Consider the following 10,941-nt stretch of genomic DNA (forward strand, 5'->3'; position numbering starts at 1 on the left):
GGTGGGGGTGGGGAACAACTAGTTCTATTCTTATTTACGTCACTGTACATCTTCAACAATTAATGGTGTACAGTAATTATTTTCAAGTACATTGTTCTTGTTGCACCTTCATATTGCTTTTACACCAGAAATTTTAAAGTACCGACACTTTAACTTTAATACTAAACCTGTTTTTACTTCCTAAAAAATAAATAAAATTATGTGTAAAACAATTAATTGACTTAATATTTTAAAGAACAGTTTTGAAACTTGTCTTAAACATTTTAGATAATATGCAAAAGATAGCACTTTTGATCCGATTCTTATGAATATCTGATGATGTCATTGTTCTTTTAGATGTCAGATCACAGTACAGTTAAATATAAAAAAGATGCCAAACTATCTGAATAAATAGGAAGAACATTCTGAACTAACAGTTAAACAACCAGCCTGTATCTCAAAGACTGGTATATTTAATTATACATGAGTTCTATCTACTCTTAACTATTGGCTTTGTACAGTAATTTGCCTTTTACATTTTGGTTTGTTTGGTTTGGTTTGGTTTTTTCCCCCCCATTTCATACTGTTCTGGGAATGCAAAATGTTAAAATATGTCAGTATTTCAAAGTCTATAAAAGACCTTTAAATAAATTATAAAAAATTAAAATACTAGTTAAAATAAAAGAACAAGTAGGAAATAAAGAGAAAACAGAACAGCTCTTTAAAACTGCTTGACTTCTACAGCTTGTATCAGATTCCTGAAAGACCTCCACATGCAGACATATATATTATATATTATCTGCCTGACAGGAAGTCAAGATGTAGTATCAGTATTTATCCCTCTTCAATTTTATATGGCTGTTTATCAGTTTCCATAGTGTAAGCTAAGCTCAGGATTGCCAAGAATGAAAGTATGAGCCTGAAGTTAGAGAAAAATTCAGCAGCAGCCCACAAACCTAGTAATTCAAACCTGAGATGAATCATAACATACAGAGTCATTAACATCATCTGATACTCAATATCAAAATAAGAGCCCACCAAACTTAAAAGGTGTGGGAGAGCAGTACCAATAAATACATTTTATTAAGCAGGAAACAGGAAAATATCTAAATAACAATGATTAGTGTTATTACCATGTTATTATATAGTGAAAATCCTTTATCCAAGAATATTATGTTAAATTTCTTTTACCAGAAGCAGCTGTGTATTCTAATTTACTAATTATCCCCCAAGATTTACCATTTCTTGTCTCACATTTGATTGTACACTGTCTCCTGCATCTTCCAGTGCATAAGCACATTAAAACACAGTATACTGACATTTAGATAATTTGCATTTTTCTTCCCTGTACTTTTAGACTACTTCTTGTCTCCCTTCTAAGGGATCCCAAGAACCGTTAGCCACATTCTTATCACATCACCTTCTAAAATAACGTAATACAGTATCTCTTTTATCTCTTTGAAAGGGCTTATCCTGGGTGTTTGAGGTGAAAAAGAATGTATTCCTCTGTTGTCCCCAACAGCTCTTGGAATTACCTCTACAGCAATCTTTCAAGCTAATTTTCTTTTTAAATTTCATCACTATACCCAGTTAAAAGGATTTCAACCTGATCTCCCAGGAGAATCCTCTCCCATTATAAGATCCCAGCTACCATCCACAGAAATCCCTATCACAGCACCAATATAGCTGCAAGGCATGAAGTGAAAGATGAAGCTTGGTAGAAGCAGCAGCATACAGCCATATAGTGGCAGAAGCAGCTTTAATGCCAGTATCAGCATATGGCTGCAGAGCCCAATGTAAAAGAATTTTTCATAGTCTCTAGTACAGGTTTAGATATGGGGTTTGGGGTCTTGTGAAAAGTACAGAAATACTGCTCAACAGGCCTAGGTTAACCTGCTCCTTGTACAGACCCACCCAAGGCTGGTTTAAAACCTAGCCAAGCTAATCATGTAGAGACAGTTTTAACGAAGAGAGTGATTAATTAACTAGGCACAGGTGCTTTGCTAGACAGAAGGAAGTTAATGGGTAGAAACTGCTTGCTTTAGCTAAAGCCTTAATAGTACATCTCCAAGTCTTTCCCAGAATTGTGCAAGAGGGAATTAAGAGGTGATTAAGAAGACCACCACCCAAAGAAGACCCTGAAACTGAAACAAGAATTGGAACCAGAAAAGAAGAAAGCAGCTGAGACAGGGGATTATGATGGTCTTTGATAAACGATGAGCTTTGGGGACTGAAAGGCTGAGTGGAAATACACAAAGACTTTGGATCTTATGTAATGGGTATTGATTGAATGGTATATAAACTGTGCGAGATCTTGAGCCAATTGGCATGCATTGAGGTGGTGGCCCAACTCTGAGTTGTTAATAAAGCAAACCTACTGGTACTCATGTCTGGCAATGGGTCTTCCCTGAACACCCACACTGAAAATGGTCAGCTTCAGGGATTCTTCAATGTAGGCTTATAAAGACACACCTTTAGCTGTCAGGAAATAAAGCAGTTTGGACTTAGATAAACGGTGGAAAATCTTCCACACATGAATGCAAAGGGTCTCCCTGCTTCCATAGGAAGATGAAGAAGAGACAACAGACAGCTATGAAATCTTCTCAAAACAATGAGAAACAGACAGGTGTTGGTGCTAATAAGCATCAAGTCTTTTTTGTATTTAAACTTAGGTGTTTCTGTTATTCTTTATAAATGGATTTGTTATTGAAAACGCTGAAACAAATTTCTGCTACTGAAGAAATCAAATCAGTATCAGGAAAAAGTTTTGTAGAATAAGAACAGAGTAATGTTAAAAGCAAATACTAAATTGAAAGCAAACTGTCACCTAAAGCAAGCCATTTTTCAGGTTTCATTTAATCCTGTAGGCCTATTATAAAAAGTCAATACAAAATATGCAGTATTATTGAATAAAGGAAAAAAAAGTTCTGGCATACTTGCTATTACAAATCATTAGGAATGCACAATCTTTAATACTTCAGTTGAATGGAAAATAATATTGTGAGAAAGGAAGTAAAATTAAAATTTATTTACCACTAAATGCATAGCACAGAATATGTGGTTAATGTCACAAATTTATTTAGACTCCATTAAAGAGAAGACAGAATATTTACACAAAAAAATAAGGGTCTGCTTCAATGCCTTCATCAGGAAATCACAATGTGCTTACTACACGTGTAAGCCACAATTGATTGTAAGCATATAAACATGTTTTGTTGTCCAATTAACAGGGAAAGTCTGGATAAAAAACACTGCTTCAATGCAATGCAATTCAGTGTTTACAAAATGACGAAAGGAAAGAGCAAAGAGAACACTAAATTAATTAAAACAATAATAAAGACACTGAAGTGTAGCTCCAACAACATCAGGAGAAATAATGTGCATCCCTGTCAATGTTATTTTCCTATAGCAACACCAATTAATCAATGAAAAAATAAATACATACTATCTTTGCTCATCTTGCCTCCATAATGCCTTCTGGTTATTTTAAAGCTTTAAAAGGTACTTACAAATTAGGAACCTGAATAGCCCAACACCATGATTTTAAATGCAAGGACATCTTTCATGACTAAATAAGGTCCTTATTAATTTACTATTCCCAACATGCTTTCAAAAACAAATTCAGTGATGGAGTGGAGATTTTCTCCTTGTGTATTTTTGCTTGCTATTCAAAATCACGGCCCCAGAAGAGCACTGTCCTTTTCCTTGGCAATGTACATTTTCAAGTTATTTTAGGTTCAGTTCAAAGCAAGCTAAGCAAGTCTACTTTTGGCTTAACCACCTACTGACCTAGATTCAGTCCCAAAAAAAAAAAAAAGTGTACCTTATGTAATTTGAAAAGAAAACAAATTACTTGTGAAGGTAAACTCATACATCACAGCTAACATGTACAGCATTATATCTAATGGCATGTACCTTATCTATAACTCTTTATTCACAGCATGAAACATGAATTTCACTTTATTAAGGGCTATCACAATGACTTATCCCATGCAACTTAGATTGAACCTTCACAGCATTTTTAGTTTCTATTAAAAGTAAAGTAAACTCAAATAATTTAAGTTAGTATTTTTAAGATTTCACCAACAAAAAAAATCTGCTTAGGAAAGCATGCTACTCTACATAATGTTAACTTGCTCTGCCCTAATACAAGTAAAATTAAAAAAAAGAATAAAACAACTTTCCAGTTCCTATGTAACAATGATTATAGCCTAAAGAAATAATCCTTTTAGGATATTATAATAAAACTAAGGATCAAAGGACAAAAATAACAAGTAATTGACTTTTTAATGTTTGATAGAAATAAGCAAAAGTTGCACATATTATTCATGGTGTGGCCAGTGCATTCTTCATGATGTCTTACATATTATTTGATTAATGAAAACTATCTTCGTAATCTGAACTAGGTTAGATGGGCAACATTTCTTCAGTCAAATCCTGTGACCCAGTACTTCAGGTAACCATGTCGTAGAAACCTCTTTACATTCCACCTAAAAAGAAATGGATTTCCTATCGCTATTATTGGAATGTTGTTTAAAAACTCACTTTTCCCATGCTTAAAAGCCTTCTTTAATTTCCAAACTAAATTTATGTTTTCCTAATGTAATATTGTGTTTTCTTCCACTAGTATAAATGCAGTTTAGAGCGCGCAGTTACTGCCTTATTCTGTACACAGGATGTCTCTACAGACAGCAGCCATATCCCTTCTCAGACTTACAAAATAGTCTTACATGCTAATTCACAAGTATTTCATTGCAAGAGTCTTACAAATTTTCCACATCCTTTACCAGGTCCTATCCCAATTAAGTCTTTCAGAGCATCAGGAATCAGAATTAAATGTATAACACACAAGATGTTGCCAGTGTCTCGTATGAAACAAATACTTGCTTTTCTCTCCTGGACCTGCTTTCTGTGACATATCCTAGACCACATTTGTCTATTTTACGGCCACATTACTCTGGCAGTCAGCAACCACTTTGAAGGAAATCATACCTTCAAATCTCTTTGCACGTATATGTCTTCAAATTGATAACTCTTATCTCATACACAGAAATTCTTATTTTTAATCCTTTTAACTTTGTGTTATTATACTTTATCCCAGTCTACCATTCCAGCTTCCCAAGTAAAAAATTATTTTTGCACGTTTTTCTGACCCCCATTATAACACTCCTCTACTTTGTTACCTAAATTTCATCATAAACTATTATCTTTTTGTGACACTGTCACTAGTGAAAATAGCCAAGATGAGTAACAGATGTAATCCACTACACTAATAGCATCTCTCCTGCAGTCTAATATTCTTCCTTGCAGCACAAGTCACACTTACTTCATCCCTTAAGCTACTTCCTTTTCCAATGAATGACTGTACTTTTCATCTATGCTTTTTGTAACTCAATATAGTTAGAAAATTCAATAACCAAAAGGAAGTCTAGATACACAGTTTCTCCTGCAGTACATTTCATTATGAAATTTACTTGCCCTCATTGAAATAGTTAATAAGTAAACCTAGAATAATCCAGATGAAACAATCTTTGGCAAATCTGTGTTGCATTTATCTCATCTTCCATTTTTGTCTAGCTCTACTTTGTTAATTGTCATTTCTTTCAAAATTTGTCCCCATGCTTTGCATACTACTGCAATCAAGCAGTAAATCAGGGCCTGTAACTATTTCTAATGCTAGGATGCATCTATACTAATTCCAAGAGACTTTTATTCAATATAATTCCAAACTTTTTAAAATATTGACTGGAAAGAATTTAAAAAACATTTCATTCATCCATAACTTTATTACCTTTATTAATATACAAATTATATATATTATTATCTTCAACCAAGGAACAGAAACCCATTCACAGAACATGTATCAATGTCTGTATTCTTAAAGTATCCAAAACAAAGTTCCTTTAGTTTTCTATTCAAGTTCACTGTTTCAGTTATAAATTTTATTTTTCTATCCATAAAAATTATCAATTCCCTGCTTTTTCTGGAACAAGGAGATACATTTTGCAGTATTCCATATCTGTCATTATTATGCAACTTAATTATTGTGCAAATTTACTTCTTTTTCTTTCTTAACTTCTAGTCACATGTATCACATGACAAAATTAAACATAATCATGAGACTTGCTTATTATTTATTCCTACATCCACACCTTCACCTTTACTACTGTTCCTGTAAAAGCCTAATATTATATCTGCATGGATTGCTCAAAGCAAGCTGGGTAGTCTTCTTTTCATATACCCCTTTATAATTTTACATAAATAAATATGAACTGCTCATGTGATACAATCACCAGATTATTCTCTAATTAAACATTTTCTCAATGGAATTCACCATCATTTTCAATTTCATTGAATGTGCAGATTTATTCATTACTGAAAGTCTTCAAATACTGTAATTTTGGATCTTCACCACAGAAAACTCCCTGACAGGAAGAAATGGTACTGAGGGACTGACTTAAACTATGTGAAAGCTACAGGCCCACTCATTTAATTTGATTAGAAAATAAAATCATAACCAATGCAAACAAATTTAGGAAAAAAAGGCAATGTGATTTATCCTTCCTGAAATTTGTTTGGAGAGATTCTGCCAATGAGTGTGGAAGCTTCAAGACTTTGTTCAGACTTACAGAGCTTATGAAAGTAAATTATCAGGAGTTGAGGAATTAAAGCTAGAGACTAAAAAAACAAGATTATCAACTTCAGAAGACTCGTCGTAAGATTCACTTAAAAGCATCAGCAAAATACATATAATAATACAGAGAAGAAATTAAAAGTAGAGCAAAAATGAACCTTATAGGATCCTGGTACTGTTTCTGAGGTTCAGTGTGTGTTCTAAAATGCTCAGATGACCAACACCGACACTTTTTTCAATTTAACTGCATAAAATATTATAGGCGAAAACAACTTGGAAGAATTTTGAAATGAAAACACCTTCAGAAAGGAAGGTAGAGGACGAAACAGACAAATATTCAGAATGTCTAGTAAGCAACCTCATGCCAGATTTCTTCTTCTTTTAGCAAGTCAATCCTTACTTTGTTTGCAGCTTCAAACAGAGGTAGATGTTCTGTATAATTTTATCCTACAGTCACAGGTAGTAATTACTGATGCAACCAAAATAAAGTCAACAACAAAGACAAACATATGTAGACTATAAACTCAAAGCTGACTGACAGTCCCAGAGTTGCTGTATTTGCAAGCCAAGTAGCAGCAATATATTTCCTGAAATGATTGAAAATCATTGAAGATATGACAGAAGTCACCAAACCGAGGTTGCTACTGCTTTTTTGAAGTTCTTAAGAAGGTGTAGAGCAGACAAACTGAAGCTGAGAGAACATTAAGCGTAATTTCCCATGTTCCTTACAAGTTCAATCAGAATTGTATAGGAAAGTAACTAAGGAATGTATGCACTTCTTTCCTATAGGCCTCCTCCCTCCTCCATCAGTAATTTCCAAGTATCACAAACACCTGAGTTGTTATCCAGAATAACAATCTTGGTTCCATTACTGAACAAGGTCTTAATCTTAATTTTCACCCCAACAGAATTTCTACTTTTTACTGTGAAGGTGGTCATACTCTGGAACAGGCTGGGCAGGTTAGTGAAGTCTCCACCCTGGAGACTGGAAATACAACTGAGCAACTGCTCCTGGTGAACCTGCTCTCAGCAGTGGGGTTGGACCAGATCATCTCCAGAGATATTTTCCTAAATCAGCTATTCCATGATTCCATGACATAACAGACCTCCTCAGCTATTTAATCTGCATTTTTTACAGCTTTTGGTGTAGAAAAAAAATAATTTCTAAAATGCATAACATGTAAATGTACAACATACATTATCTTTCAGATAAATAGCAAGAATTTTTTTAATATCATAACTTCGTAAGACATCTGAAGAACAGCTTACCCTCTCCATGACAGCGGGAAATAAACACAACTGCATCATGTGCTTGGAGGTTAACAAGTAATTCCACTAGTCCAGCAGCCAGTGAAATTAAAAACTGTTTAAAAGAAAAAACAAGGTCCCTTTAGTTTCACATTCGAACAAAAGGGCTTCACATTCTATAAGAACATCTTACTTTTAGTCTGCCTTGTATCATAATGTTGACAAAGAACCTAATGCTTCATCCTAAAATATCATATTATCTACTTTTGATTTAACTGATCATGGATTTTCCACAAAGATCAATTGCTTACTTAATCATAATCTTTTAACTACCATATTTCATAATACCTAAATTAGATACAATGTGATCTGGCAATCAAAGAATTAAATCTAAGAATATTTTAGCTTCTGTACTGATTTAGTGAGTAACTTATACAAGCTAGTCTCACCAGGCCCCCGTCTTCCTTGTTAGTATTTGCCAACCCCAAAATTATGTTTGAAGTTGAATCCATTAATGTTTACCGATACTATCAAATTTGCAGCTGAAAGATGGTACAAATTTTGAATGCAAGATATAAATCTGCAAAATCAGTAAAAGTAATTCAGCCAATTTGCAGTTTTGTCAAATAATTGCTTTCCCATTTCTAAGCATTACTCCCTGTTCAAAGTACCAGTCAAAACTTTGGAATTGAAAAAAAAACAACATGCAAGGATGTACATTTTATTTTTAACCCAATTTTTAATAAAATTAATTAAAGAGCATTCATGTATATTCTTTCATGTACATCATGGTTTATAGAAAGCATAAATATGTTAAGGAAACCTTGCAAAGAAAATTAATTTTCTTATAATCAAAATATTAAGTCACTAGAATAAACACTTATTGCAGCTGGAGAAATCACAAATCTGGAGATATGAAAAAAACCACACAAACAACCTGAATAACCCTTGAAAATAATTCCACAGAAGATAAATACAACTCCCAACATTTCAAGAAAAATTCCTACTATCTTGAAAAAAATATAAGCTCTCTTCATAACTTCTTAACCTAAAAATGTAATCCAGTTGTCACAACAAAATTGTTCTTTGTTCATTTTAGCATTTTTTAGACAACATACAGATTGTTCCAAGCTCTGCCTTTTGTGAATTCCAGTAACACCTTTAGATGTATATACCTCCATAATTTTTAGAGATGCCCTCTATTCTTTCTGATAGACCGTATTAGGGGGACAGGAAGAATTCTGCTTGCCTGTTCACAATAATTTTAATGCTTCTTTAAGGTAACTGAATCAGGTAGGGCCTCCCAGAGAAAGAGAGACAATCTGCATTCCTTGGAGATATCCTGACTATGTTCAATTCTGGGAGGTTCAAGAAACTAGGCAGCATGGCAGTCAAGAAAATTCTAGTACAGGAGCGTGCAGCCCAAGCAAAGAAACTGCATTAAGGAGCAGGGAGCAGGCTACCTGACTTCAATAGGAAAAATATCCAGCAGATCAGAGGGCACTGTGCATTCACAGTGTAAAAGTCACCGAATTAACTGTAACCAAGTGGAAGCACACTGACAATGTGGACAGGGGAAAAGTTGTTAAAAACAAATTTACTTTTCTTCTGTCTTCCCTATCCACTGATTCTGCAATACTTAAGGTGTTATTTATCCTAACTATTATTCTAATAAAATTCGGCACTTTCTTAAGTAAAAAACATTTGATTTGGTCTCCTCTGAAAAACTAATTACAAGGAGAAAACCTAGGCAGAACCACATCAAAATTATGGCCAACTCAGAGTCCCATACCCCTGTATTTATTAAATTTATTTCTATTATAAAATTTAAAAAAAAAAAATGGAGAACAAAGTTAAGTCTTACTACTAATCTTACTTCAACTACATGGCTTCTGGTCAGAGATCAGAAAAAAACAAACAAACAAACAACAATTTAAGTAATTTTAATATCACAAACCAAACATACTCAAAATTATGCTATATGACCACCTAGTGGTTCAGAGGTCCATACGCACAGCACTTGGGGGTTTTTAGGCTGAAGGTATAACAGAACACTGATCTTGTAACAGTTTAACAGAAGTTAAGAACCAATCAGAAGTAAGAATGTCTTTAAGCTACATAAAAGACTGGCATCAACAATAAAAAAAACCTGTTTGAAAATATTAAACTCCTTTATATTTGAAAATATAGAACTCCTTCGTTTTAGATACAGTAATGAATACAAATGCTTACCTTTTTTAACATATTACATTTGAAAGCTTGAAAAAAGATACAGTAATTTTTCATTTTTTTGACAACTGATGAAATTTTAAACAAGAGGGAATTATACCTTGAAAGGAAAAGAGTGGCTTACTTGTCAAATATATGCAAGGTTCTCTGTCAAATACGTAGACAAAAAGTAATTGCTGCTTTTTCTTTTAGAAAGATAAAAGAATCAATTGCAGGAATAATACACTCCTCTGCAGAAATTACATATATAGACTCATTTTAGTAAACAGTGAATAAAAGAGTCTTCTGTTTTAGAGTCCCTTTTAACTATTAAGATAATACTTTAACCAGAACACAGGAAATTAAGAAGTTACCTTTTGTCTTATCTGAACTAACTAAATGTCTTCGTAAGAGAAAAATTATCTTAGCAAATAGGCAGGACAGTAATAGAAGAGAGAAGGTCTATTCATTCTTGTTTACTTACTGTATTGACTCCACACAACCCTAAACTAAGATAGCCACAGTCAAGACTGAACTATAAAAATTCAGACATCAACTCTACCATCAAGCATGATCTTCCTCCAGAGCAATAAGTTAAAAATATACTGATAAGCCCTTGCAGAAACTTCATGATGAAAGAAAATAGGATGAGTGAGAATCTGTGGAATCAGTACAGTAAAAGAAAAGACTATGGAAGTTAGCAGGCCATAACTTCTATTAAAAGCAAAAGGGCACTGAACTGCTTCTTACACTTGCAAACAAAGGCATAATAAAATCCAGGGATTAGGAGTTTAACGTAGATAAAGTGAGCTCATGAGGAAGGGAAAAGGAGTTCCTAAACCTTGTGCTTGTTGTGGCTGAGACAGAGTTAA

Source organism: Eurypyga helias, unplaced genomic scaffold (assembly GCF_000690775.1).
Source record: "Eurypyga helias isolate BGI_N326 unplaced genomic scaffold, ASM69077v1 scaffold6891, whole genome shotgun sequence".
NCBI classification, from domain to species: Eukaryota; Metazoa; Chordata; class Aves; order Eurypygiformes; family Eurypygidae; genus Eurypyga; species Eurypyga helias.